Here is a 27544-nt window from a genome sequence, read left to right as displayed (position 1 = left end):
CACCTGTCAGTTAGCTCCAAGCTATACGAATGGAAAGCTAGGTCAGGTTGCTGCAATGTGTCGTTGCCCTTGGCAACCTGACGTAACCAACCAGGGGAATGCGAGTCAGTGACAACCATGAATTCGTGACCATGGAGACAGTGCTGCAGCTGGGGAAGGGTTCCAACCGTCGCTACACGCACTTTCTCTATAGTGGCAGGAGCTATCTCTCTGTCCCTTTGGGGAACGATTAACTGCCGGTCTGCCTCCTCCACTTCGGACAGCTCAGAGGGAATAACTTCCCGGGACCCTCTCAGCCCGCCCCTCCCAGTTGGTGACCTGCTGGCCAGACCCCTGAGCTGTTTCAGGCTGCTGTCAAATCGAACAGCCCCAGAGAGCTCAGTGCTGCCTGTCACGCATTCCAGGAAGGCTGCAGACGGAGAGGCTCCTGGACCCTCAGGGCCAGGTTCCGAATTGGATGTGGCTGACCCAGCAACATTTGCCACTTTGGTGGACAGTCCCTGTGCTGTAGACCCGCTAGCGTTGCGGGTTACCCTGGCATCTGAGGGAGCGCCCACATTACACATATCATAAACCACATCACCTTTGGTCTTAAAAACATCTGAAGGGGAAAGACCTGGCCTGGTGCCGTCTGCCCCTTCAGTGGGCAATCCATCTGCTGCAGCCCAGCGAGCCCGGCTGGTTACTCCTGCAGCCGACGGAGTGTCGACCTGACACACAGCATTATGTAGCACAACACATATGACGTCAGCATTATCCACCTTACACATATTGATATTTAGAACATTACATTCCACATCAACATTATCTGCTGCATTATACCCAGTGCTACCCAGCACTTCACAAGGAGCATCAACAGTTCTTGCATCGATCGCCTCGATAGTCCGTGCATCATAAAGGACATCATCAGTTTCTGCATTCTCCGGATCAACATGTCCCACTCCAGGCCTAGGCACTGGAGAATCACTAGGGCTGGCTCCTAGTAAACAGTCCGTAGCCCCTGGGGCCTCACCAGCACTCCCCACTTGCACTGCGTTATCAAACAGTACCTTGCAAGAATCCTGAACTTTCGCTGGGGATGCAGGCTCCCCGGGGTTTGGAGTAGGCTCATACCGGGCAACTAACCGTCCCAGGTCAGTACCCAGCAAAACGTTGGTGGGGATTTTGTCAGTTACCCCAACTTCTTTCAATCCGCTGCCGGCCCCCCAATCCAGGTGAACCAAGGCAGTGGGTATGGCTGGGGTGACACCCCCAATTCCTCGGACAGCAATCATTTTCCCAGGTATGTACTGCTCCGGGTTCACAAGCTGGGGATGTATGAGAGTCACTTCTGCTCCAGTGTCTCTCAGCCCAGTGGCAACTGTACCCCCAACCGTGACAAGCTGCAGATTCTCTGCATAGCCAGTGGCATTCCTGGTAGCACACAAAGCCGTTGGGACTTCACTGGGGTTTGAGGCCTCACTGGATTTTGGGGCCTCCCTCTTCCTCTCTGGGCAAGTCGTGCTGATATGACCCACCCTGTCATATACAAAGCATTTCCGAGTGTCAGTGGTTGGTTGCCTGAATCCAGGAGACAGCGGTGCTTGCCTCCTCTGGGTGCTGGGTGACACAGGTTTAGCACTCTGTTCTCCCCTCCAGCTGGGCGTAGTAGTCCTCCGGGACTCAGGTGCTCTATGGGCGGTGTAGGAATCGGCCATTTCCGCAGCCTCATCCACTGTCTTTGGTTCTCGATCCAGCACAAACAGCCGGACCTCAACAGGACAGGTGTGTAGGAACTGGTCTTTTATCATCAGCTCCTGCAGGGCATCCAAGGTTTTGACTGACAGTCCTGCTGGAAGGCAGTGCGCAGGTTGCAAGCATGATCCAGGTAGCTGTCATTAGGACCTCGCTGCACTGTCCTGAAACGTTTTCGATACACCTCCGGCGTGAGGTGGTATCGTGCAATGATGGCTTTCTTAATTGCCTCAAAGTCTGTTTTTTCCTCCTGGGGGAGACTCACAAATGCCTCCAGGGCCTTGCCTCTCAGCCCTGGTGTGAGGTATCTTGCCCACTGCTCACGGGGCACCCTATACTGCCGACAAGTCCTTTCAAACCCCTGTAGGAAAGTGTCTATGTCAGAGTCCTTGTCCATAGCGGGGAATTTATCCAGGGGGGTTCTGTGGACTCGCTCACCTCCGCATTCTGCGAGTCCAGCAGACCGGTTCTGCTGCTGAAGTTTAGCCAGCTCCAGCTGGTGTTGCCGTTCAGCTCTTCCCTCCTCTGCCCGGAGTCGCTGGGCAGCTTGTTCCCTCTCTGCTTGCCGATGTTCCAGGATCAGCTTTAGGCGCAGTTCGGGCTCAGCCGAACCTAGTAGCTGTAGGTCGGCTTCCAGAGATGTCATCTCCATGTTCGGTGGATCATCCAGGACATCGTCTCCACTCGCATTCTGTGGTGGGAGCGATTCCTCCTCTGGCGTGTCGTGAGCAGCATCCGCTGACGTTGAAGCACGGGCTTGCTCTGCCTCATCATACTCCTCGAGCGCACGAACTAACTGCTCCTTAGTCTGGCCGCTCACCGTCTCGATGCCTTTGTGCTCACACAAGTTGAGTAGTATCTCTTTGTTTTGCCTTGCATAGCTGGATGCTTTCTGAGCCATCGTGTTGCAAAAAAGAAAAAGAAAAAAGGGGGGGAGGGAAAGCAAAATACCAAGTGTGTATCTTTGAACAAAAAAAAAACATATATAGATTCTGCACTGAGTAGACTTCTGTAGGCTAGTTGCTTCTAGCAAGCTTCCAGCCTTTAGTACTCAAAATAGCGAGCTAAACTAAGTACTAATGTACTAAACATTCCCACCACTGCCAGCCAATTATGTCAGGAACCGGCCCGTGGCACGCCTGCGTATACGGTTCCCGACTGCGGGTTTGACCAGATTAAGCGGGGAACAGCCTTATTTAAGCTACAAACCAGGCTAGGACCCCTCAAACACTTCCCACTGCCACCACTAGCCACTGCTAGACACGTCCGCTCAGCTGTCGAGGGCTCAACACGCACTTTGCGTTTTCGTATTCGGGTCAGCTTTGCGCTTAGGCCGAATACGGGAACGCCACGCACCCACACACACAGTACAGTTGTACAGTAACACAGCACAATCAGGCACTGATTTGTAATGCAAGTTACACTGTCGTGCAGCAAAACCACTAACAGTCGTTCCGAACGATACTGTTAGACTTCCCACTCGGCTGTCGAGTGCAGAAGTGGCTCATACACACAATGCAATTACAATCTCATACGGTAGTGTTGCTCAAGCATACAATTAGGCATGAAACTTATACACGGTTACACTTCAGTCTCTTCTAGGCTATGAGTGTTAGTTTAGTACAGCAGAAGTCAGGCTTATTAAATAATAATTTAATATTCCAGGGAAAAACGTGGAACAATGCAGAACCGAATATATACAAAAGATTACAAAAAAAAACAAAATAAAAAGTTACAAAAGTAAAAGTTACAAAAATACGCACCAAGCAATTTGCTTACCAAAATACAGGGATCCAGATAGAAGAACCTTGGACTTTTGTGGACGGACACAATTCTGGTTGGACCAGGAGTCCACTAGCTTGGGCCAGGAGACCAGCCGCAGCTACCATCAGGAGGGGACTGATTTGAGGTATCTGTCCCCTGGTTTTTATAATGAAATATTTGCCTCGAGGCTGTAAGCCTGTGTGGACGGGGGGACGGGGGGGACTAGATTTAATTACATCCTCAGTCATAATTGGATTTCCAGATATCTAACATCGACATACATGAAAAGATTTCCCTAGTCCACGTTACAGGTGACAACCCCAATGTTGATAGTATTTCCTAGCTGATCAAAGATAAGGATATAGTTTGCACCTCCACCAATAATTTAATTTCCTCACAATGAAATAGTGTTTAACACACAGGAGGCTCTTCCTCAACAGAAGTGTAAATGTTTCAAGTGTCAATGACTTCCACACTTCACTTCTGCCATTGTCTGATCACCCCAGTTTATTCACTGAAGTCCCTTTAGATGCAAATGTAGTACAGCCAGATGCCCATCACTTCAAAGCAGAATACAATGTGAGATATAGCAGACAGAAAAATGACAGAGATATGTTCCTGTACTCCGTAATATCATCAGCACCTCAATATATCACCACAATAATGTTATCACCTGATGTGGCCAAAAACTTTCCACTGAAGCAAGGAGCTTTCCACTGAAGAACAAAGTGCTGTGTTTAACTGTTTGAATATTGTTCTGCTACAAATTATTTGTAGTAGTAGATTTTATGTTGTAAGTAATCATTTAGAACAAAGAGGAAATGTTATCACTTTCACATTGTATGTATCCCTATTTATTGTCCAGTGCTGTGTGATATGTTGGCACCTTATAAACACAATATATAATAATAACAAGTTCAGTAGGATGGCAAAGTAACTCACTTGAGAAAGGCACAGATGATGCTATAAAAATGAATGATACCAGACACATGATTAGAAGGTTTTGTATTTGTTTGTATTCCAAAGTGGTAGTAAAAATACTTATGATGATGCGGGGTACATCATAAAATATGCTCAGAACTTTTTCATTTGAAAGTGCTAAATACCGGAAGGTGATTTTGATGTTGCAATTTGCATGTAATTAAGTGGTTTCTGACACAATGCATTCTAAACAGTGGAAATGTGGGCATAAAATTAGGAATGCCAATTGTCTAATAAAATAAAATAAGTGCCCCTGGAGTGCTATGTGTTCCATTAACTCATAAAATTAGCAATAAAAGATGTGCAAATGTAGTGGAAAAAAGGGGGAAAGAAAATTAAAATGGCAGCAACGCTTTAGAGACAAATATGACAGGGTTAATGCATACAATCAGTAAAATCAATTTGTATTTATATTTTTTACCTTGATCAAACTAGTGTCTACAGAAATAATACATAACTGGTCATAATATTTTGCAAAGGATTGTCAATGTCAACCAAAGATAAATACTGTATGTTGATATATGATAGCAAAACATCCTTATAATAAACAATTTTGAAAACAGTATAGTTTTTGACATTCCATAATTATTTGCAGCATTTTTTAAAAACATTGACTAATGTATTAGTATTTATTTCAAGAAACAGCAACACATTTATAAATTCTGTTTCTTGGTTGTGAATTGTCTGTGAAAGTGATGCCATCTACTAGAATGCAGATATTATTAAGGAAAATTTGCACTGAACGTAGTGAATTCTTAATACCCTATATTACATTTGCCTAATCTGTCAAGAAGTCAAAAACTTCTGTGTAGCTTATTTCATTTATTAGATCTTCTCCAAAGAAATTTAAAAAATAAAATATATTCAATGCTTCAAACCTGAAAGTTTGTATGGATGTTGGATTATTGTGGCTTTGTAATATTTATAAATGAACACATCATTGCATTCCAGCGGATCTGGAGGTGTGGCTAGCTTACAGGGACAACAATAGATAATTTGCATATTCCAGCAGTGATGCACTGGGAGACATCTCAGAGCTCACTCCAACCTGAATTATTGCAAATACTTTCTGTCTTAAGAAAGCAATCTTTTGTTTTCCATAGCATTTTAGTAAGAGGGCTTTTTGGTCCATTGTAGCACCTTACACACTCCTAGGAGTTTTGGATCACCATGAGCTTGGTAGGTAGTCTGTACCTCTGGATGTTTCAAGTCCTACCCCATAGGGCCACATTAATCCATGTCATGCACTCATAAGGATCAATCAATCCATCCATCCAGTCCGTATGTGTGTTGGATTATTGTGGCTCTGTAATGTTAATAAGCTGTCACATCATTGCATTCCAGCGGATCTGGAGATGTAGCTAGCTCACAGGGACAACAATAGATAATTTCCATATTCCAGCAGTGATGCATTGGGAGACATCTCGGAGCTCACTCCAACCTAAATTATCGCAAATTCTTTTTGTTTTAAGAAAGCAATCTATTGTTTTCCAAATAAAAATTTGTAATTCTTACTTTCTTTAGAACAAACGGTTGCATGGTTATTACCTTGTTCCGTGGCTCCATATTTGCATTTATTACCACCATATGGCGATGGCTATTATGGTGATCCAACAACAACTGTATTATAACAATTTAGCATTAGACTTACTAATGTATACCATTTAGAGAGAATGTTTATCAAATTACTGTGATTATAATGAAAAATAAAAATATATATATAAAAAAAACTTTAAATATATCCGATAAACACTTCAAGACCTTTGGAGTTCCACTCAGAGAGATAAAGAATATCGCTGTAATGTTTCTGTTAACAGTTCTGTAACATTACAAGAGCTAAGTCTACGGTCCAGATTTAGTGGTGGCCCTATTGTTTTCTGTGGAGCTACTGTAGATAGTAACTGTATTTAGCCCTGCCTTGCAGTCACAAAGCAGATAATTAGAAAAAAATACTTTTTAACACTTAGACAAATCTAAAAATTCACTATAAATTCTAATAAAATGCCATGCTTAAAGATGAAATGTATAGCACATTCCAAGACACAAAAGTTTGAGAAAGCCCTGCCCTTGCAAGCTTACAATCTATGTGTCTGTATGAAACAAAAATAAAACGAAGCAAAACGCTTCAAAAGGAAATTAACCTCATATCAATAAAAAAAATACTTTGGGTAACATATTTATTTGCATTTTTTATGCATCTATTTGCAGTATTTGTATATGTTACGGCCAGAACCTGAAGTCTGGCCACTTCGGTTTCTGGCCGGTCAGAATGCGACGTGGCTGGCTGATCCGACCAGTGTGCAAAACGGCGAGTTTTTGCGGACTTTGGCCGGCCAGAACGCATTCTGGCTAGATGTGGCCGGCAAAGTCCCGAAGTGCTGTTCCCCGCAGCAAATTACCATTACCTCCTCTTCATTGTCGCTCCTGCTGCTGCCTCTTATTTGTCCCTCCTTCTGCTGCCGCTTATTTTTTCTGCCCCCCTCTCCTGCAAACAAGGACCCGGGGCTTCCTTTCATGCTGCCGGCTGAAGCTGTATGGATTGGACCCGGGGCTTTCCTGTACGGGCCCGGGGCTGGCTTGTATGCTGCCGGCTGCAGCTGATTCCCCCGCCGCCTTCCGTCTTCTCTCCATTTTCTCCCCGCAGCCTTCTTTCTCTGCATCTTCTCCCAGGCACCTTCCTTCTCAGCCTTCTGCACTCTATCTTCTCCTCTTCCCGAATCCCGAGCAGTGCACCGCTCCCAGCCACCTAATTTAAAGTGGACCTTAACTCTTGCACAAGACTGAAGGAAACGTTTACAAAATGCACTCTGTATGTATCTAGAGAGTTTAGCCTGCCTACTCTCCCTCATATATAACCATTGTAATTTGATCTCTGCTGTGTTACTTGACTACCGCGGCAGAGCAGCTAATTTGAAAGCACAGGATGTTAAATATGTCTGCTTCATTAAAGTGGAGTGGCACTGGACAGAAGTAAACCATGGCAAAATGCACCCTTATGTATCTAGAGAGTTTAGCCTGCCTGATCTCCCTCATCTGTGACTAATCACCATTGTAATTTGATCTCTCCTGTGTCACCTGACTGCCACAGCAGAGCAGCTAATTTGAAAGCACAGGGTGCTAACAATATGTCTGCTCCCATGAAAGCAGGATGTAGACACACTGCATATTTATTGCAGGATTTTTATCAGCTGTAACTAAGAAATGCTTTTCTTTAAAAATATTATTATGCTGTATCTTTCAGAGCAGAGAGGAAGTTTCGAGTGCCATTCATGGTGCTGGACAGGACCCGGGATGTTCTGGGATTTGTGCGTTTTGCAGTTTGGCCGACTGACTTTGGCCATTTCTAGAACTGGCCGGCCAATGTCAGAAATTCCCTACATTTTGGACTTTGGCCGACGTCAAATCGGCCAGTCCTAGAAACGGCCGGCCAATTCTAGAATTGGACGATTTCTGGTTTTGGCCGTAACATATACATAAATCTGTAATATAGCACTTTTGATAGTTTAGTTAAAGGTTAATTTTCTTGGGTATAACATGTGAAACATATGGATCATAACTATAAAAAGATTGTTAACTATTTAATATTACAAAACTTAAATTCTGAGTGCATCAGTAATGAGACATAGGGCTTGATTCACAAAAGAGTGCTAACTGTTAGCACGGCCGTTTTCGCGTGAATTTTCGCATTGCGCGTGATCGCGATTTTTCACGCGAAACGATAACGTTTTCACGCGCAAACGCGAATTTTACCGCAAAATCGAAATCGTTTTAGCACGGAAATTCACGTTTGCGCGCAAAAACGTTATCGTTTAGCACGAAAATTCGTGAGCACGCGCAATGCGAAAATTCGCGTGAAAACGGCCGTGCTAACAGTTAGCACTCTTTTGTGAATCAAGCCCATAGTTAGCAAAATACTGCATTACAAGGTAGGCAGTTCACAAAATACTATCCTTTTGCTTACTCCCCCCCCCCTAACCTTTCTATCAAAGAGCTTGCTACCAGCATGAAAACCTATTTGCCATGCAGAAAGAATGTCAAACCTAGAAGTACAATAGAAGTAAAAGCAAGCCTGGAGGAACTATTGAAGACACCAGGAATCCACAACATATGCAACCTACTCTCCAACATAGATTAGATTGGTTAAAAAAAAGTTTTATAGCCTACTGATTGCCAGTGGCTGATCCCAAGCTCAGAATAAATCTCTGTCTTGATCGAAAGCAGACTGGATATGCTGGGAAATATTGATTGAACTACTGGCTATTGTTCCTTGTGTATGTCCTTTCAGTTCTCTTTTGATTGATAACCAATCAGAAAAATGATCGGAAAGCTAATCATTATTTGAAATAATCGCATATGTGTGTATGCTAGCTTCCTTCTATATCCCATTGATGTCAAACCTGAATATTGATCTGATCACTCACTCGAATAGAATCTGAAAATACAATCTAAAATTGTATGGTGTGTACCAGGCTTCAGTAAAGTGGCTCCAGCAACTCAGTCAGGAAAACAACTTTCACAACTTTTCAGAGCACATGGTTCAGGTTTAAAGCTAAATAGCATGTTTAGAACTCACAAAATAGGTAAGATGTATCACTTATCACTTATTTTGCTGTAAAGTAAACTCATACTCACTTAATTTTAGAGAAAAAATTATTTCAAGATTCCCAAGAATTGCAGAGATTATAAGACACATGGGCCCATATGCAATTCACTTTTTCACCTGAGTTTTCTCCTAGGTGATATTTTTAAACTTGTCAGTAAAATGCCTTTTATGCCTCCAGAAAGCAAGCAAATACTTAAAATAATTTTGATAGTACTTTTTAACCTCTTGACGACCAGCTAACGCCCATCGGCGTAAACTGGTCGTCTGCGGGTTACCATGGAAACGGCCGCTCGAGCGGCCTTTCCATGTCAGTTCACGGAGGGTGTCTCCGTGAACAGCCGGAGAGCCGCCGATTGCGGCTCGCCGGCAAAATGTAAACACGCGGGGAAGAAATCCCCGCTGTTTACATCATACGGCGCTGCTGCGCAGCAGCGCCATAAGGCAGATCGGCGATCCCCGGCCTCTGATTGGCCGGGGATCGCCGGCATCTGATAGGCGGAAGCCTATCCTTCAATGCACAGGACGGAACTCCGTCCTGCGCATTACGGAGAGAGGGAGGGAGGGAGGTAAGGAGGCAGAGGGCGGAAATAGCTGCGGAGGGGGGCTTTGAGGAGCCCCCCCCCGCAAAACGCAGATGGCCGGCGGCGATCAAACCCCCCCAGCAGGACATCCCCCTAGTGGGGAAAAAGGGGGGAAGTCTGATTGCCCTGGCATAATACTGATCTGTGCTGTGGGCTGGAGAGCCCACGCAGCACAGATCAGCCAACACAGCCCTGGTCGGCAAGTGGTTAACCACTTTTTGGTACCTTATGTAATTGATAAATGCTGAAAAGTTATTTTAAATTGAAGATGAAAAATTATCTCCTGGGAGAAAACTCGGGTGAAAAAGTGAATTGCATATGGGCCATGGGGCCTTATGCAATTCACTTTTTCACCTGAGTTTTCTCCTAGGAGATAATTTTTCATCTTCAATTTATAACAACTTTTTAGGATTTTGCAATGGAAAAAGTACCAAAAAGTAGGTGAAAAAGTGCTATGAAAATTATTTTGAGTATTTGTTTGCTTGTTGGTGGTTTAAAAGGAATTTTATTGACAAGGTTGAAAATTTTACCTAGGAGAAAACTCACGTGAAAAAGTGAATTGCATATGGCCCATAGGCCCATATGAAATTCACTTTTACACCTGAGTTTTCCCCTAGGTGATATTTTCACAACTTGTAAATAAAATGGATTTTAAATCACCAGCAATCAAGAAACTACTCAAAATAATTTTGATAGTAGTTTTTCAACTACTTTTTGGTACTTTTTCAGTTGCAAAACGCTGAAAAGTTAGTTGAAATACAAGATGAAAAATTATCTCCTAGGAGAAAACTTAGGAAATAAAGTGAATTGCATATGGCCCATTTTCAAACTTGTCAATAAAATGTGTTTTTTTTTAATCAGCAGCAAGCAAGAAAATACTTTATATAGTTTTGACAGTTCTTTTCCATCTAATGTTGATACTTTTCAATAGCAAAGTGCTGAAAAGTTTTTCTAAATAAAATATGAAAAAATATCTCCTAGGTGAAAACTCAGGAGATAAAGTTAATTGCATATGGACTATAGGCCCATATGAAATTCACTTTTCATATGTTCACACCTAGCCAATAAAATGAATTTTAAGGCATCAACAGGCAAGAAAAAAATCAAAATAATTTTGAAATTACTTTTTTGGCTACTTTTTGGTATTTTTTCAGTTACAAAATACTGAAAAGTTATTTTAAAATTAAATTGAAAAATTATCGCCTAGGAGAAAACTCAGGTGAAAAAGTTAATTGCATATGGGCCAGAGTGGCTGAAGGCATATTTTAGTTTACAATTAATTTAAAGGACCCTTATTTGGACCCTAAATGACAGTAGTTACTTAGTCTCGTAACTTGGAATATACTGAAAAAAGCTGGTGCAGGTGCCTTTGATGATACTAGTATAAGTATTGATGATACCAGTATAAGTAGTATAAATAAGAAGTGTAACATCTTACCTTCTCAGAAGGACAAACCATAAGTAATGGAAAAAATATATTTATTCATGCACATTAGACAATGCGTTTCATGGGTCTTGTCACAATTCCACAGGTCAATTACACCTACAATAGAAGCATGTATGTATGTGATAACCGAAAGTTCACATTTCAATTTCCAATTTCCATCTTTAACAGACATATAGCAAACTAAAAAATCAATACTATCATTTCGAATCCTTATTGACCATTTTGTAGACTGGCCATTGGTATTTAGTGAGGTGATGACTGGTCAAGGGTTAACTACAAAGAAAATGGTGGAAAATCTTAATGCCTGAAAGCAGCTATGAAATCTGATTTCTGAATATGTATCACTGTCAACGTCTTCATATTTCATTTGAGTGAATGATGAGCAGGTCCCATTGTCAATATTACACTCTTACGCACACTGGTGGTGTAAAATTGTGTTTCGCTACTTGCAATAGTTCCTCCTAGGGTTTCAATAGGTTTTATGTCACTGACTTTCTTTCTTCAGAAGCTTCATGATATTTGTTTTATTGTCCTGAAGTTAAATAGAAAAGGAATCAGGGTTCCCTCCATTAGTTTCCATAAATGCCCTAATGTTCACAAATGCCAGGCTGTCATTCGCATCAGGTCTACGCAGTTGGAATAGAAGTTGCTTTTTAATGCTACCCCAGAGTCAATTAAAATACAGTAATGCTGACATTTGCAGCATACTGGATGATCAAAGTAAAGAATGCCCGTACAGCTTCTGACATAAAAGTAGTGTGTTTGGCTGTGGAGTGACACAGTGTAACAGGTCAGGTAATTATCTAAAAAAATCTATGATGTATCTGTTGCAATTGCTTAGCTTGTTTCCATTATCAGAGCTATCAAACAGAACAGCACTCTCACTTCTCCTGATGGATCGTAAAGCTGGTGACACCCTCTCTCTCCCGATGCAGATGGCATCTTAGAATCGGGTGAATTAATTTGACAATAAATAGATGATAACAGTTGCTGTCTTCTATTTTTGTGGCTTGGTTTTAATTGCACCAGGACAGGTTTTAACACTTCTGGGAATTGCTCAGAAGCTGCTTCTACGATTAGCAATTCCCCCTCTCTTTTTCAACCTGTCTCTTACTTTGTTTCTGTGTTATTTGCATGATAATTGCTCAATGAAAATACATTTTATTTCTATTTTTTTCTCCCCCTCAACCTTCCATCCAAATCTGTGTGCATTAGTTATGTAGATTAAGGTTTGTTTTTCCATTGCTCCTTGATGTGTTTATTAATTTAATGAAGGATTCTGACAGCAACGCCTGCATGCTGAGGGTACAGTGAGGCTAAGGCCATGGGTATATTCTAACTGGCTGCATATTTTCTGCTTCACTAACATTATAATTGGCTTAATGGCTTTTTTGTTATGTATGTTGGCTTTCTTCTCCCTATCTAAAGCAGACTAATTACGGCTTTTTACATTAAAATCGGATGGATTTCAATTTATCTCCTGGAAATTATGGCAATAATTACAGTAATAAATTAGGCATATGGATGCCATTAATCACACCAGTTTAAACTCTGGCCTCATAGCAGCACAGCATCGAGTGCTCTTACCAAATGTGCATTCAAATGTATGCTGGGCTAGTGTGAGGGATTTCAATTCCCAAAGCAACTTAGAGAATATATGGGCGCCTTAGGCTGTGGGTGCACTGGAAAAAATATTGATTTGCAACAGCAGAGCGCCTATTTTTTTTTTTTTTTTTACTGCTCTTTATGCTTGGAATAAGAGAACGATTTTACTTTATTTTCAGCGTTTTGAATATGATCTTTACAGCTTACCTGAAGAAATTGGCACTTTTTTGCTCTCTAATAAACAGCATGTATGTAAAACTACTTAGGATAGAGCAAATTTGAATCTCATCTGAATACAATTTGTAAGCCTGCTGGAATGTTCAGCTATTTATAACCAGTGATCTGTCACACACATACTTCTTGCGTCTAGGTCAATTCGGAAACATCAGGCTCCTAATAAAAGGAGATTTGTCTTGTTTAAAAAAATGGCCAACATTCAAACATCAGTCATATAATTGCTGTAGACATGCAGGACCCATGATTGATGGATGTGTATAGAGATTAACTCTCTGACTACCACGGATATTGGTGCTATGATTAAGGACCCACAGTCCGAAGCATGTTAGCCATTTTAATCGCTGCATCTGCTATGGCAAAGTAAAAGATTTTTGGACCTTTCATATCCTGGAATGTGCGGACTTCATTTGGAACGTTCTCTACTACAATTTGTTGTCCAGCACCTCTGGCTGAGGCAAAAAGAGGTAGAGCAGTTTTCGTTATCCACATACTACGTATTTCATTAAGAGTGTTATTATATTCCTTTCCTTATATATTTTATTAAATAGTTAAAACGAGCATACACACACACAAACACACACACACACACACACACTTTAAAGTTTTAATTGAAAGTAAGAAAAAAATGCATATCCGTTGTACAAAAGTCAATTTCTAATTTAATGTTATTACAATATGTTTCAAATTAAATTTGCACCCAGCTAAGAATATAAAAAATTCCCAAAAACTCAAATGGTAGTTTTTTCTTCAACGTTGGGAAAAAATATGCCCTTTAAATACAGGCAATGGCCCCTCTTCCTGAATGAGAAACGAAGGAAGAATTGCAATTCTTCTAATATCTAATGTCAAATAATATAAAGACATATACAATGAAGGAAAGAAAAGTATGGAGTAGGCCGGGATGGATTTACAGCTCAGGAGCCTTTAGGCACAGAAGTTCTGGCGTCCTAAACTCCACCCATCAGCATATGCCACACCCCAAGCCCTGACCCTTTTCTTACTGAATGAAACCATGAATGTAATGCAGATATTACCAAAGACAAGTACAGAATACCAACAGTATGCAGATATTACCAATGGCATGCAGAATAAACCAAGAATAGGCCAATATTACATAAAAAAGGAAATAATACAAATAACACAGGAAATTATACTAATGATACTAATAGCATAAAAATTCCCCCTACTTCTTATTAGTATCCCCATTTGGTTCTCTTTAGGGCAGTTCACACAGGTGACCACCGGCAGTTATGCACGTTTACCATTGGGATTCACCGAATCCTGCATTGAGATGAATGGGAGCATTCAGCTCAATGCAATTAACATTGATTGCTGCGTACACACTTGATTTTTCAGAGACGCTGCAGGTAGTGTTTACAATTGCAGTTCCGCGCCTCCTAGGGGCTCAAAACACAAAACAACGTCAAAATGCAGGGAACTGATGCCAAACGCTTAACGGATCACTGGGAGCTGTCCGACTGAACTGACCCTAAACATAAAAACTTTTTGCAGAGCTGGGGGTGATTTGTATACTATTGGACCCCTCTCACATTGGCAGTTTTTTTTTACTTAATTTGACAGGACTTTATAGAAAGTACTGAACACATTTAGCACTATCACAATTCAGACCTCAGTTTTCAGCAGCACTCACAAGATCCTGACCTGGTGTTGCTGGCTAGCTGGCTGCCTATGTAATCACCACCACAGAGTTTGCACTCCACAGAGAGTGTAGCCTATACAGGACAGGTCAATCTGTTACAGGGCTGTTTCATCCCCCCCCCATCCCTGCATGTCACTTTAATACACATGCTGCTGCTGTTGTGAACAGGAGGGGGGGCAGGGAAGAGCTTTTTGCCTACCTCTGCTCTCACTCGTCTCTCTCCCCTTCATTCAGGGCTCTGGGTGCAGGCTAATTTAAGTGGTAACTAGCAATGCCCGCCCCACCCATCCTAGGGCAACAGCAGAAGAGACTGACAAGTGTGCGCTCCCCCCCCGATCCTGATGCCTATGCTCGCAGCTGGTGCCCAAGACTTGCAAGTTGTGGGACTGTGCGTGACTAGCCACCCTCAGCCTGGCTGTCACTGTATTTGCGGAAGACAAGGCGGCCGCCCGATCATGATGCAAGTGGGTGGGGTGAGCGAGGCTGTCATGGAGGTTCTGCTTTCAGGTTTTTAATTTTGAAGGGGGACATTTAGAAGCCTGCGTTTGCCCAATAAGGTGCTTGTAGGCATGTGCCTACAGTGCCTAATGCTAAATCCATCCCTGGGAGCAGGCACTTTAATTATTGACACATGAATTGAATCTGACATACTAAAGAAATATAAAAAGGGGAATAAGCATAGTAAAAAGGAAATCAAACTGGCAAGACTGGAAGCTAAAAGTCACTATTAGCAACATTAAGGCAAATCCAAAACAGTTTTATAAAGGGCAGTATTACAAAGTGAAAAAGGTTCTGGACTGGCCAAGCCATGTCTCCCGACCTAAATCCTATTGAGCATCTGTGGGACATCCTCAGGTGAAGGTGGAGGAGCGCAAGGTCTCTAACATCCAGCAGCTTCATGATGTCGTCATGGAGGAGTGGAAGAGGATTCCAGTGACAATCTGTGAAGCTCTAATGAATTTGCTGCCCAAGAGAGTGAAGGCAGTGCTGGAAAATAATGGTGGGCACAAAAAATACTGACTACTGACACTTTGGGCAGAATTTTTACACTTCACTTAGGGGTGTACTCACATTTGGTACCAGTGGTTTGATATCAATGGCTGTGTGTTGAGTTTTTTTGATGATTAAAAACTAAAAAAAAGTGAGCATATATGCCATATTAGGTACCTAAATGATGCCCAAGGTACTGGAATAGGTAAGTAGGAAAGGAACAGGGTCGTCGACCCAAGATCAGTATGTAACAAGGAAACGAGAAACAGTGGTTCCACCCTTAATAGTAATTAGTGATAACACTGGAAACACTGTGTGATGTTTCAAAATATGTTCATTGACCATATGCATCATAGTAGTTTAAAAACAATTGTAAAACAATGCATGGCATTGGTCACCCATTGTTCAGAGTCTCCTTAATCACATGTAAAAAATACAATCCCTAATATACAGTTATGGGTAATCTCAATATTAACCACAGCAAAATTAATATAACCATATAACAGGGCATCAGTAGTAAGACAACCAGGTAAATGTATAAATAATCTAGTAGATTATTTAAACATTTCCCTGGGTCTCTCACCAATGATGCCTTGTTATATGGTTATATTATGTTTTCAGTGGTTTATATTGAGTGTTTTTGAAGGGACAGAAAATGTACACTGTTATACGAGCTTTACTTTATATGTAATAAAATATTTACAAAGATATGAGAAGGGTACTCACTCTTTTGAGATACTATATATTCACATATAGCACACATTTTAACTAGAAAACCAGCACCTCAAATTCACCATCACACCTTGCAAAGTGACATTTTGCCAGTTAAAAAGACCTTAAATGCAAGGTCATAAAGTACTAGTATGTAGTGGTTATTCACATGTTTGATATGAACACAATCCTGACCTGCAACCCTCCTCAGCAGAGAGAGATATCCAATTATATACAGTCCCAGAGATAGATAATGTATGAATCCTCATAAACTTTATTCTAATAAAAAGTAGACATGGTATTCACATAAGCACAGCAAGACTGGGCAAAAAACTGCTCTGATGTCTTCCCTCTGGCCTTTATCTCTGCCATCTCTCTGGCCTTTCCCAATTAGTCTGCCCTCAAGCTCTGCTTAACCAGTTTCAGGATCATCACTTTATCTTGGATTTTCTGTGGCTCTCTTTTAAGCGCACACAACCATATGACTAGTATACGTCTAATTGTTTTTATTATTCATTATTAAAATAAGATCTTGTATAGATAAATAACCCTCATAATTGTTATGTTTTTATGTTTGAAAGGTCTGAAAGTATAGTAAGGGATGATACCTAAAATTGTATAGCACTGAACAAGTTAAGATAATCAACATGGATATCATAATGCAAATTTAGAAATTTGAGATGCAGTAGATGTAATATACCTGGATTTTGTCAAAGTGTTTAGCAATACTCCCCTCAACAGGTTGATGCAGAAGCTTAAGATTCACAGACTAGAGATGAATGGATGTTCATGTATGAAAAAAAATACTAAATAACAGAGGAAAAGAGTGGTAAATTGATTAAACTCATAATGGTCAAGTGTTAGGAGTGGCCACCCAATGAACAGTATCAGTCTAGTTCTCTTTAATGTATTAATTGATGGTCCAGTAGATAAAACAGAAAGTACCGTATTTTTCGGACTATAAAATGCTCTGGACCATAAGACGCACCCAGGTTTAGAGGACAAAAAAGGGAATAAAAAAATATATATACTAAACCTGGTGCATCCATGCTGCAGGAGCATCTTATGGAGCCTTTTTTCCCAAGCTGTCTATCATTATGCAGGTTTCCTTTACAGGAAGCTCAAATGATATTGTTCCCCATGTGCATTTTCCTACCCACAACATAGTCTTTGCAAAAAGGGGTCTGGGCAGATGCGCACACAGACAGCTTTTGTTTGGTTTTGTACTGTACTGTGAGTCTGTCCATAAACTTACAGACATTTTGTAATCTTCTATGGAAGCTGTGATCGGCAGTAACATTTGTGCTACTGCCTAGAGTACTCTATGCTTACATAGATTAAGAGGTGGCAGTAGCCAACTGGCAGTACCATGCACGACCCTCCCCTGTCCTGGATGATGGTCTGCATTCATAGGAATTATGGTAGTTTAAGCTGAGGTCCCTGGACATGTCTTGCTTTACCGATCTACTCACTCTCCCTCATTGCTGATGCCACTGCCATGATGGGCACGCTCTGGCTGGGATGAAGCAGATCTGCTGCACGTGAAGCCCAGGCATGTATAACGTGACCACTCACCTCGCACTCGTTGCTGCCGCCACTGCCGTGATGGACACAGCTGGGGCGGCTGTTGCTCGGCCCGTCCGATCACGCTGCCTTGATACTGCACCGTCATCTCTTCCCGCAGCTTGGGTCCAGCAACACCGCGCGTGTGGAAATCATGCTCTCACACATGTGCGGAAGGTATGAGAGGCGGGGCAGAGCAGCGGTGATGATCAGGATGGAGAACGGCATGTGTGCAAGCTAAGTAGAGCGCCGGCGACCAGCGGGAGTGGGGAGAACACTGGCCACGTGTGCGGGAATACATGGGAGTAGCGGTGACAGCATTGCCGTGATGGACACAGCTGGGGCAGCTGTTGCTTGGCCCATCCCATCGCGCTGCCTTGGTACTGCACCGGCATCTCTTCCCGCAGCTTGGGTCCAGCAACACCGCGCGTGTGGAAATCATGCTCTTAAACATGTGCGGAAGGTATGAGAGGCGGGGCAGAGCAGCGGTGATGATTGGGCTGGAGAGCGGCATGTGTGCAAGCTAAGTAGAGCATACACGGCGACCAGCGGGAGTGGGGAGAACACTTGCCACGTGTGTGGGAATACATCAGAGTAGCGGTGACAAGCGGCATGGAGAGCGGAATGTTGAGAGGTTAACAGAGGGCAGGCGACCAGCGGGAGTGGGGAGAACACTGGCCACATGTGCGGGAACACAGAGTAGCGGTGACAAGCGGGAGGGTGAACACTGGCCACAGGAGCTCATAAGAGTGGTGTCCAGCACACTAGTGGTGCTCAAATACCCCTTTTTAAAATTCGAGTTTGGTCGAATTCGAATAGTAAATTATTCGAGGTCATTCGAATATTCGAGTCGAATAATTTTTACTATTCGATTCGACCTCGGACTTCGAGCTCACTATTCGAGTCGGTATTCGAGCTAACTATTCGAGCTGACTATTCGAATTGGCCTTAAATAGCTTCCAACACTTGTTTTGAGGGTGAATGATGCAAGAAACCTCTTTTTTTCCAAGTAACAACAGCAAGTGATTATGTGGGGATGTTCCTTTAAAAAAAAATGTGGAAAGAGAAGTTGTGTCCTTAATTTTGTTCAGTAGTGTTACTGTATATACTTCTTCTTCTTCTTCTTCTTCTTCTTCTTCTTCTTCTTCTTCTTCTTCTTCTTCTTCTTCTTCTTCTTCTTCTTCTTCTTCTTCTTCTTCTTCTTCTCCTTCCTTTTCAATATCGTCTTCTTCTTCTTCACGTATTTCTCTTTTCAATTTTTTTTTAAAGAAATGCAGCTATTTTTGAGCGTAACAAATAGCTGGTGGGCGCACGCATGTTGGAAGCGCCATTGTATGTGCTCCCTGGCAGTGGAAACACAAAGACAGCAGGAGGTAAATTCATCAGCAGGAGGAGGAGGATGAGTGTGTGGCAGCAGGCAGTCAATGAGGCAGGCAGCTCGCCGTGACATAATAGCCCTGGTACCTAGCGGTGATACCAGGGCTGTAAATAAACACAACAGGAGGTCCCAGACAGCGGTCGTGCAGCCCACATTGTGTCCAATACACAACTGGGACAACACAGTTTTCAACCCGGGCACCTCAGAAAAATTAAACCTTTTTTTTTTTTTAATGGTTTGTTTGGTTTTGGTTTTGCAACCAATATAGCTATTGTTTGACGTAATAGCTGGTGGCAGAGTGGCAGCAGAAGGTAAATCATCTGTGTACCCTGGCAGTGGGAAACACAGACAGACAGCAGCAGCAGGAGGAGGAATGGAGGAGTAGGCGAGCAGCTATTGTTTGACGTAATAGCTGGTGGCAGAGTGGCAGCAGAAGGTAAATCATCTGTGTACCCTGGCAGTGGGAAACACAGACAGACAGCAGCAGCAGCAGCAGGAGGAGGTATGGAGGAGCAGTGTGAGTGTGGCAGCAGGTAGGCAGCGTGACATAATAGCCCTGGTACCTAGCGGTGATACCAGGGCTGTAAATAAACACAACAGGAGGTCCCAGACAGCGGTCGTGCAGCCCACATTGTGTCCAATACACAACTGGGACAACACAGTTTTCAACCCGGGCACCTCAGAAAAATTAAACCTTTTTTTTTTTTAATGGTTTGTTTGGTTTTGCAACCAATATAGCTATTGTTTGACGTAATAGCTGGTGGCAGAGTGGCAGCAGAAGGTAAATCATCTGTGTACCCTGGCAGTGGGAAACACAGACAGACAGCAGCAGCAGCAGGAGGAGGTATGGAGGAGCAGTGTGAGTGTGGCAGCAGGTAGGCAGCGTGACATAATAGCCCTGGTACCTAGCGGTGATACCAGGGCTGTAAATAAACACAACAGGAGGTCCCAGACAGCGGTCGTGCAGCCCACATTGTGTCCAATACACAACTGGGACAACACAGTTTTCAACCCGGGCACCTCAGAAAAATTAAACCTTTTTTTTTTTTTTTAATGGTTTGTTTGGTTTTGGTTTTGCAACCAATATAGCTATTGTTTGACGTAATAGCTGGTGGCAGAGTGGCAGCAGAAGGTAAATCATCTGTGTACCCTGGCAGTGGGAAACACAGACAGACAGCAGCAGCAGCAGCAGGAGGAGGTATGGAGGAGCAGTGTGAGTGTGGCAGCAGGTAGGCAGCGTGACATAATAGCCCTGGTACCTAGCGGTGATACCAGGGCTGTAAATAAACACAACAGGAGGTCCCAGACAGCGGTCGTGCAGCCCACATTGTGTCCAATACACAACTGGGACAACACAGTTTTCAACCCGGGCACCTCAGAAAAATTAAACTTTTTTTTTTTTTTAATGGTTTGTTTGGTTTTGGTTTTGCAACCAATATAGCTATTGTTTGACGTAATAGCTGGTGGCAGAGTGGCAGCAGAAGGTTAATCATCTGTGTACCCTGGCAGTGGGAAACACAGACAGACAGCAGAAGGGCAGTACACAGCAGCCCACTGTAGGTGTAAAATGTGTGGCTGCAGGTGACGTAATAGTCAAAGTGAACCAGGCTGGCTTAGTGAGCAGGAGCCAGGAGGTGGTAAAGGGTGGTAAGGCACATTAACGATGGTTCCGGCAGCCAGTTCATGTCCCCCTCTCGCCGACAACAGGGGCCAGGAACTCGCCTTCCACCCACGCCTGGTTCATCTTGAGAAACGTCAGTCTGTCCACAGACTTGTGAGACAGACGTGAGCGTTTCTCGGTGACCACGCCACCAGCTGCACTGAAGCAGCGCTCGGACAGCACGCTGGAAGGGGGGCAGGACAGCACTTCCAGGGCGTACTGCGCCAGCTCGCTCCAGATCTCCATGCGCTTGACCCAATACTCCATGGGATCAACAGGGGCATCGCTGTCAAGCCCGCTGTACGACCCCATGTAGTCAGCCACCATGCGGGTCAGGCGCTGGCTGTGACCGGATGAGGATGCTGCTGCATGCATCTCCTCTCTAGTCACTGCTGCCGGAGCCTCTACAGTCCTGTAGAGCTCGTGGCTGAGAGACAGCAGGTCTGTGGGGCGCTTGCTGCTGCTGGATGCAGGCACCTGCTGCTGCCTCTGTGCTGGCTGCTGGACAGTGGGGGTGGAAGGCTGGGGGAAGGCTTCCTCCAAGCGCTCAACAAGGGCCTGCTGCAAGCTCCTTATTTGTTGCGCTGGGTCTCCTCCTGCAGGCGGCAGGAACTGGCTCAACTTCCCCTTGAGGCGTGGGTCCAACATCATGCTGATCCAGATGTCCTCCCTCTGCTTCATCTGGATCACCCTGGGGTCCCTGCGCAGGCACGTCAGCATGTGCGCTGCCATTGGGAAGAGGCGGGCCACGTCTGCTGGCACATCGACGTCAGCGCTGTCCTCATCCTCCTCCTCTGCCGCCTCATCCTCTCTCCACCCCCGCACCAACTCAGCTGCGCTGTGCTGATCCCCCTCATCAGCTGCCAGGTCAGGGACCTCCACCAAGTCCTCCTCCTCCTCCCCCTCAGAGGTGGACTGCGCAGCTGGTTGCCGCTCCTGCTGGTCCAAGGCTGCCGCTCCCTGTTCCAGCAAAGCATCGAGGGCCCTGTTCAGCAGAGAAACCAGGGGCACCCACTCGCAGACCATAGCATGGTCCCTGCTCACCATGTTTGTGGCCTGCAGGAAGGGAGCCAGCACTAAGCACACCTGCTGCATGTGCCTCCAGTCATCATCGGGGACGATGGACGGGATGTTGCTGGTCTTGTCCCTTCTCTGAGCTGCGGAAACATTGGCCAGGGCAAGGTACTGGTTGACAGCGTGCCTCTGTTCAACCAGACGCTCCAACATCGCCAGGGTGGAGTTCCAGCGAGTCGGAACGTCAAGGATCAGCCGATGGCGTGGCAGATCCAGCTCCTTTTGCACGTCTTCCAGGCTCGCACAGGCTGCAGCCGAGCGCCGGAAGTGACGCACAACATTCCTTGCCGTTTCCAGCAGTTCGCCCATCCCCTGGTAGGTGCGCAGGAACTTCTGCACCACCAGGTTCAGCACGTGGGCAAGACAGGGGATGTGGGTCAGGTTTCCCCTGTGTATTGCGGCAACCAGATTGGCCCCATTGTCGGCCACCACCTCTCCGACTCTGAGGCCTCTGGGGGTCAGCCAAATCCTCTCCTGCTCCTGGAGTTTGGCCAACACATGGGTTGCCGTCAGCTTGGTCTTCCCAAGGCTGACCAAGTGCAGCAGCGCTTGGCAGTGGCGGGCCTTCACGCTGCTGCTGAGGCGGGGGGTTTGGCCAGGTGTGCCGGAGGATGGCAGAGGATCGGAGGAACCTGCTGCAGTTCCCCTGACCCTGCGGGGTGGCACCACCCACTGTGTTGCTGCTGCTGCTGTGCCCGCTGCTGCTCTCCCATCCTCACCCCCTTCCACCAAGCTGACCCAGTGGACAGTGAAGGACAGGTAGCGGCCTGTCCCGAAGCGGCTGCTCCAGAAGTCCATGGTGACGTGGACCCTTTCACCAACCGCGTGCTCCAGCCCTCGCTCCACATTGGCCATCACAAAGCGGTGCAGTGCAGGAATGGCCTTGCGGGAGAAAAAGTGTCTGCTGGGGAGCTGCCAGTCTGGGGCTGCGCAAGCAAGCAGCGCACGAATGTCGCTCCCCTCCTGCACGAGCGTGTACGGCAGGAGTTGGGAGCACATGGCCCGTGCCAGCAAGCCGTTCAGCTGCCGCACGCGACGGCTGCTGGGAGGCAGAGCCCTAACCACCCCCTGGAAGGACTCGCTCAAAAGGCTCTGGCGTGGCCTTTTGCTGACACGGGAATCAGCAGACACAGCAGAGGAGGCCACTGAGGACTGGCTGCCAGAACAGGCCTCAGTTTCGGCGGCAGGAGTTGCAGAGGGGGGAGGAGCAGTGCGTTTCCGCACTCCTGCTGGTGCTGCTGGAGGAGCAGGAGGGCGGGTGGCTGCTGTTGCTGCTGCTGCTGCTGAAGGCTGTGCAGTGATGGGTGTGGTGCCACTGCCAGCACCAGATGCCTTCAGCCTCTGGAACTCCTCATGCTGGTGGAAATGTTTAGCCGCAAGGTGGTTGATGAGCGAGCTGGTGCTGAACTTTAAGGGGTCTGCACCTCTGCTCAACTTCCGCTGACAGTGGTTGCAAGTGGCGTACTTGCTGTACACAGTGGGCATGGTGAAAAAGCGCCAGATTGGTGACAGAAACATCCCCCTACGGCATGGAAGCGCTGCTGCCTGTCTCCCTGTGGTGGTTGGGGGGGGGGCTTGGGTGCGGCTGGTGGTGGTACTGGCTGATGCTGCTGCTGCTGCTGCTGAGCCTGAGACACCAGCAGGGTGTGGGACGCTGCCAATGCTTGCAATGATGCGCCTCCTTGCAAGGCCCACAAGCGCATCCTCCTCCTCCTCCTCAGAGCTGCTGAGGACGACATCCCCTGGAGGTGGTGGCACCCAGTCTCTGTCTGTCACCGGGTCATCATCATCCTCCCCCTCCTGAAACATGTCCTGCTGGGATGAGGACCCCCCAAACTCCTCTCCTGATGCATGGATGGGCTGCTTGACTGTCGCCACAGTCTTGCTGTCCAATCCCTCATCCCCCAAAGTGCCCATCAGCATCTCCTCCTCAAGATCGCCAACAACAGCAGACAATTTACTCATGATGCCTGGGGTCAAAAGACTGCTGAATGACAGGTCGGTGAGTGACGGTGAACTGGCCTCCTCCCCAGACCCTGCTGGGCGGCTGCTGCGAACAGGGGTGGTGGTGGTGGTGAGGGTGGAGGCCTCGGATGCAGAGCTGATGGCGGGCTGCTCATCCTCCGTCATGAGTTGCACCACAGTGTCTGCATCCTTTTCCTCAATGGGACGTTTCCGACCCGGCTGGAGGAAAATGGGAGCAGGTGCTACACGCTGCTGCTGCTGTGTCTCTGCAGCGTGAGTTGCAGATGCTCCTGCTGGGCGGCGCCCAAGGCGTCCACGGCCAGTGGCTATGGGAGGAATGTTAGCCACTGACGCTGCTGCTGCTGCTGCGGAACTGTGCATGGTGGCGCGCCCGCGGCCGCGGCTTGCCACAATGCTGCTCCCTCTCCTCCTGATTCCCTTGCTGCCCTTCCCCTTGCCCAAACCGCGCTGGCTGCCACTTCCAGACATCTTCAATGTTTTGGGCGTATAGACAAAAGTTTTTTAAAAGGGCGGGTGAAAAGTGGGGTACTTTAATGGAGTGGGTTGGTTGGTGAGGTGACTGAGTGAGTGTCCCCTAGTACAGTAAGTAAGTAGTAACAGTCAGGAAGTACAACTAGCAGTTACAATAATCAGTAGTAATCACAAGTAAATTTAGTGTGTGTACACTCAGACAGTGAGTGACCGCACGCAGGAGCTAGTAGCCTATGAACACAGTGACTGAGTGTCCTAGACTCCTAGTACAGTAAGAGTAAGTAGTAACAGTAAGTAGAACTAACTAATTACAATAATCAATCAGCGATCAGAAGGAAATGGAGTGTGGGTGTGTGTACACTCAGACAGTGAGTGCACGCACGCAGGAGCTAGTAGCCTATGAACACAGTGACTGTCTGACTGAGTGTCCTAGACTCCTAGTACAGTAAGAGTAAGTAGTAACAGTAAGTAGAACTAACTAATTACGATAATCAATCAGCGATCAGAAGGAAATAGAGTGTGTGTTGTGTGTGTACACTCAGACAGTGAGTGCAGTGCGCACACGCAGGAGCTAGTAGCCTATATGAACAGTGACAGTGAGTGTCCCTACGGGTACAGTAAGAGTAAGTAAGTACAACTAACTAACAATAATCTATCAGTAATCAGAAGGAAATAGAGTGTGTGTACACACAGACAGTGAGTGAGTGCACACACGCAGGAGCTAGCTAGTAGCCTATAAACAGTGACAGTCAGTGAGTGTCCTACTCCTAGTACAGTATAACTACAATACTATTAGTAAAGGACAGCAGAAATACTGGTATAGATGAGAGAAATAAACAGAGGACAGCTGCCCACAGAGGCAAGGCCCCCCTGAGGCCTAAACCTGTAAGCTTGCAGCAGCTGCCTGTCTCTAATGTAACACACAAGCTACTAACTAAAATACAATGTCTATCTAACTAACAACAATATAGGTGTATATGGCAGGTGTAGGTGAGCAAAAACGCTAGGTAAATGATCACAATAGAGCACTTGCTAAGCCAAAGCACAAAGGAGCAACTCTCTCTCTGTACAAGTCTCAGGCAAGCATGGAGAAACGGAACATGGCGGCCGCTATTTATAGGGTAGGGGCTGGCCAGGGTCCCCCTCTGTGATTGGCTGCCGTCAGAGGGCCTGGGAGCCCTCTGATTGGCTCTAAGGACATCAATCTGGGCTATGACGCTATTCGAGCTCGGTACCGAGCTCGAATAGCGCCGTTTGCTCGAATAGCTCGAATAGTGAATGGGCTATTCGAGTGTACTCGGATAGCCCATTCGAATAGCTACAGCTATTCGGAGCTCGAATACCGAGCTCGGATAGCTGAAAAAGAGCTCGAATATTCGAGCTACTCGAATATTCGAGCTCTGCTGAGCACCACTGCAGCACACTGTAAGCAGGCAGCGGGGGTTGAGTTAGTGAACCGGACACGGCACGCTGGAAGGAGGATACAGAAAGAATGCAGGACTCAGAGCCCGTGGGTGTATACGTGAGGGCTTCCACTGTGTCCTGCACTTGCTTGTGGGGGGACACTTTACTGCACATTCGGACTATAAGACGCAGGGACTTTTTCTCCCCACTTTTGGGGGAGAAAAAGTGCGTCTTATAGTCCGAAAAATATGGTAATACTGTCACCTTGTAGTAGGGATGGGAATGCTTAAAGAAACTCATGGATAAGCATATGATCAGTTTGATCAGCTGATAGATTTGTAATAGATTTGCCATCCCTACTTTGTAGACGACAAGACTATTATTAACACTCAGTGAGATAGAGAGATACTACAGAAAGATCATGACAGAATGGCTATATGAACATTGGAGGTATGGATATATGGAAGTAAATGGAAAGTGAAATTTAAAGCTGATAAATATAAAGTCATGAATTTTGGACAGCCCCTAGCATAGCACCATTTAATCTTTATTGGATACATCTGGCATCTGGGTACACTGAAGTTAGAGAGGGTAGTGGACAACTCTTGGACAAACAAGTTGTCATACTCACACTTCCTCAACCCTGTGTTGACGTCCTTTCCGTATACGCCTGGGCCACTGGCCACAGTTTGATTGATGACTGAGGCCGGGAGCGTATGCCCACTTGTGGGGTGTGGCATAGCGCTTTGCATGTGCATGTGCAAAGTTCTGCATGTACGTTCATGCATGCATGGCATATAGTTGTTTGCGCTAAAACATCACTCCAAGAGTATAAAGGGCCAGCTCTCTCCTAGGTAAGGTGCTCTTTGTTCTGACAGCTTATGTGCATGCCTGATCGTGCCTGCATCCAGCCAAAATTGTATTTAGCTGGTTCTCCTGCTCTGACCCCTCCTGCCTGAATACTCCTGATCTGCATCCTCTTGTTTTACCTTGGCTTTTGACCTTTGACCGTGCTTATCACTGCCTGCCCTGATCTCTTGCCTGGAATTACAGTTCAAATCTGGCCCATGGCATTCCCTGCAAGGAGTTTATTGCTGCCTGCCCTGATCTCCTGCCTGGATACCAACTACAAATATCACTGCCTGCCCAAACCTCTTGCCTAAATACTGACTACGCTTATCTGCTCTATTCTTCTGACTATCAGATATTCCGCACTGAGGAGTCACCATTCTTCCGACCACTATCATAGGTGTGACCTGGTGGGCACTAGGCCGCAAAATTCATCATCCCTTGCGGAGCCCTCTGGTGAAGACCCATGGTCATCTAGACTCCACACCTGGGCAACACTCCCCTTCAACAGTGGAAGGTTCAACAGTTCTCGTAATCATAACACATGTAGTAAGTTTGTCAGCTGCTAATAGAGTCTTACAAATATACCGCCTGACCAAACTGATCACATGCTTTTCCATAAGCTTGTATCCTCATGAGCATCACTACTTGTGAGTAGTAAGTACAAGCTGAGGGTAGGTTATGTTACCATATCCAATGCCAAGCAGCAGCAGCTAAAACAAATAAAATTTAGGGATGCAGAAGGGAAATAAAACATGCTACATTAGTATGACACTCTTCTGTATAAATCATTTGTAATGCTACATCTGGAATATAGACTTTAGGTTCGAGCACCATGTTGCAGGG

Source organism: Hyperolius riggenbachi, chromosome 2 (assembly GCF_040937935.1).
Source record: "Hyperolius riggenbachi isolate aHypRig1 chromosome 2, aHypRig1.pri, whole genome shotgun sequence".
Lineage (NCBI taxonomy): Eukaryota > Metazoa > Chordata > Amphibia > Anura > Hyperoliidae > Hyperolius > Hyperolius riggenbachi.
This window is presented reverse-complemented; position numbering follows the sequence as displayed.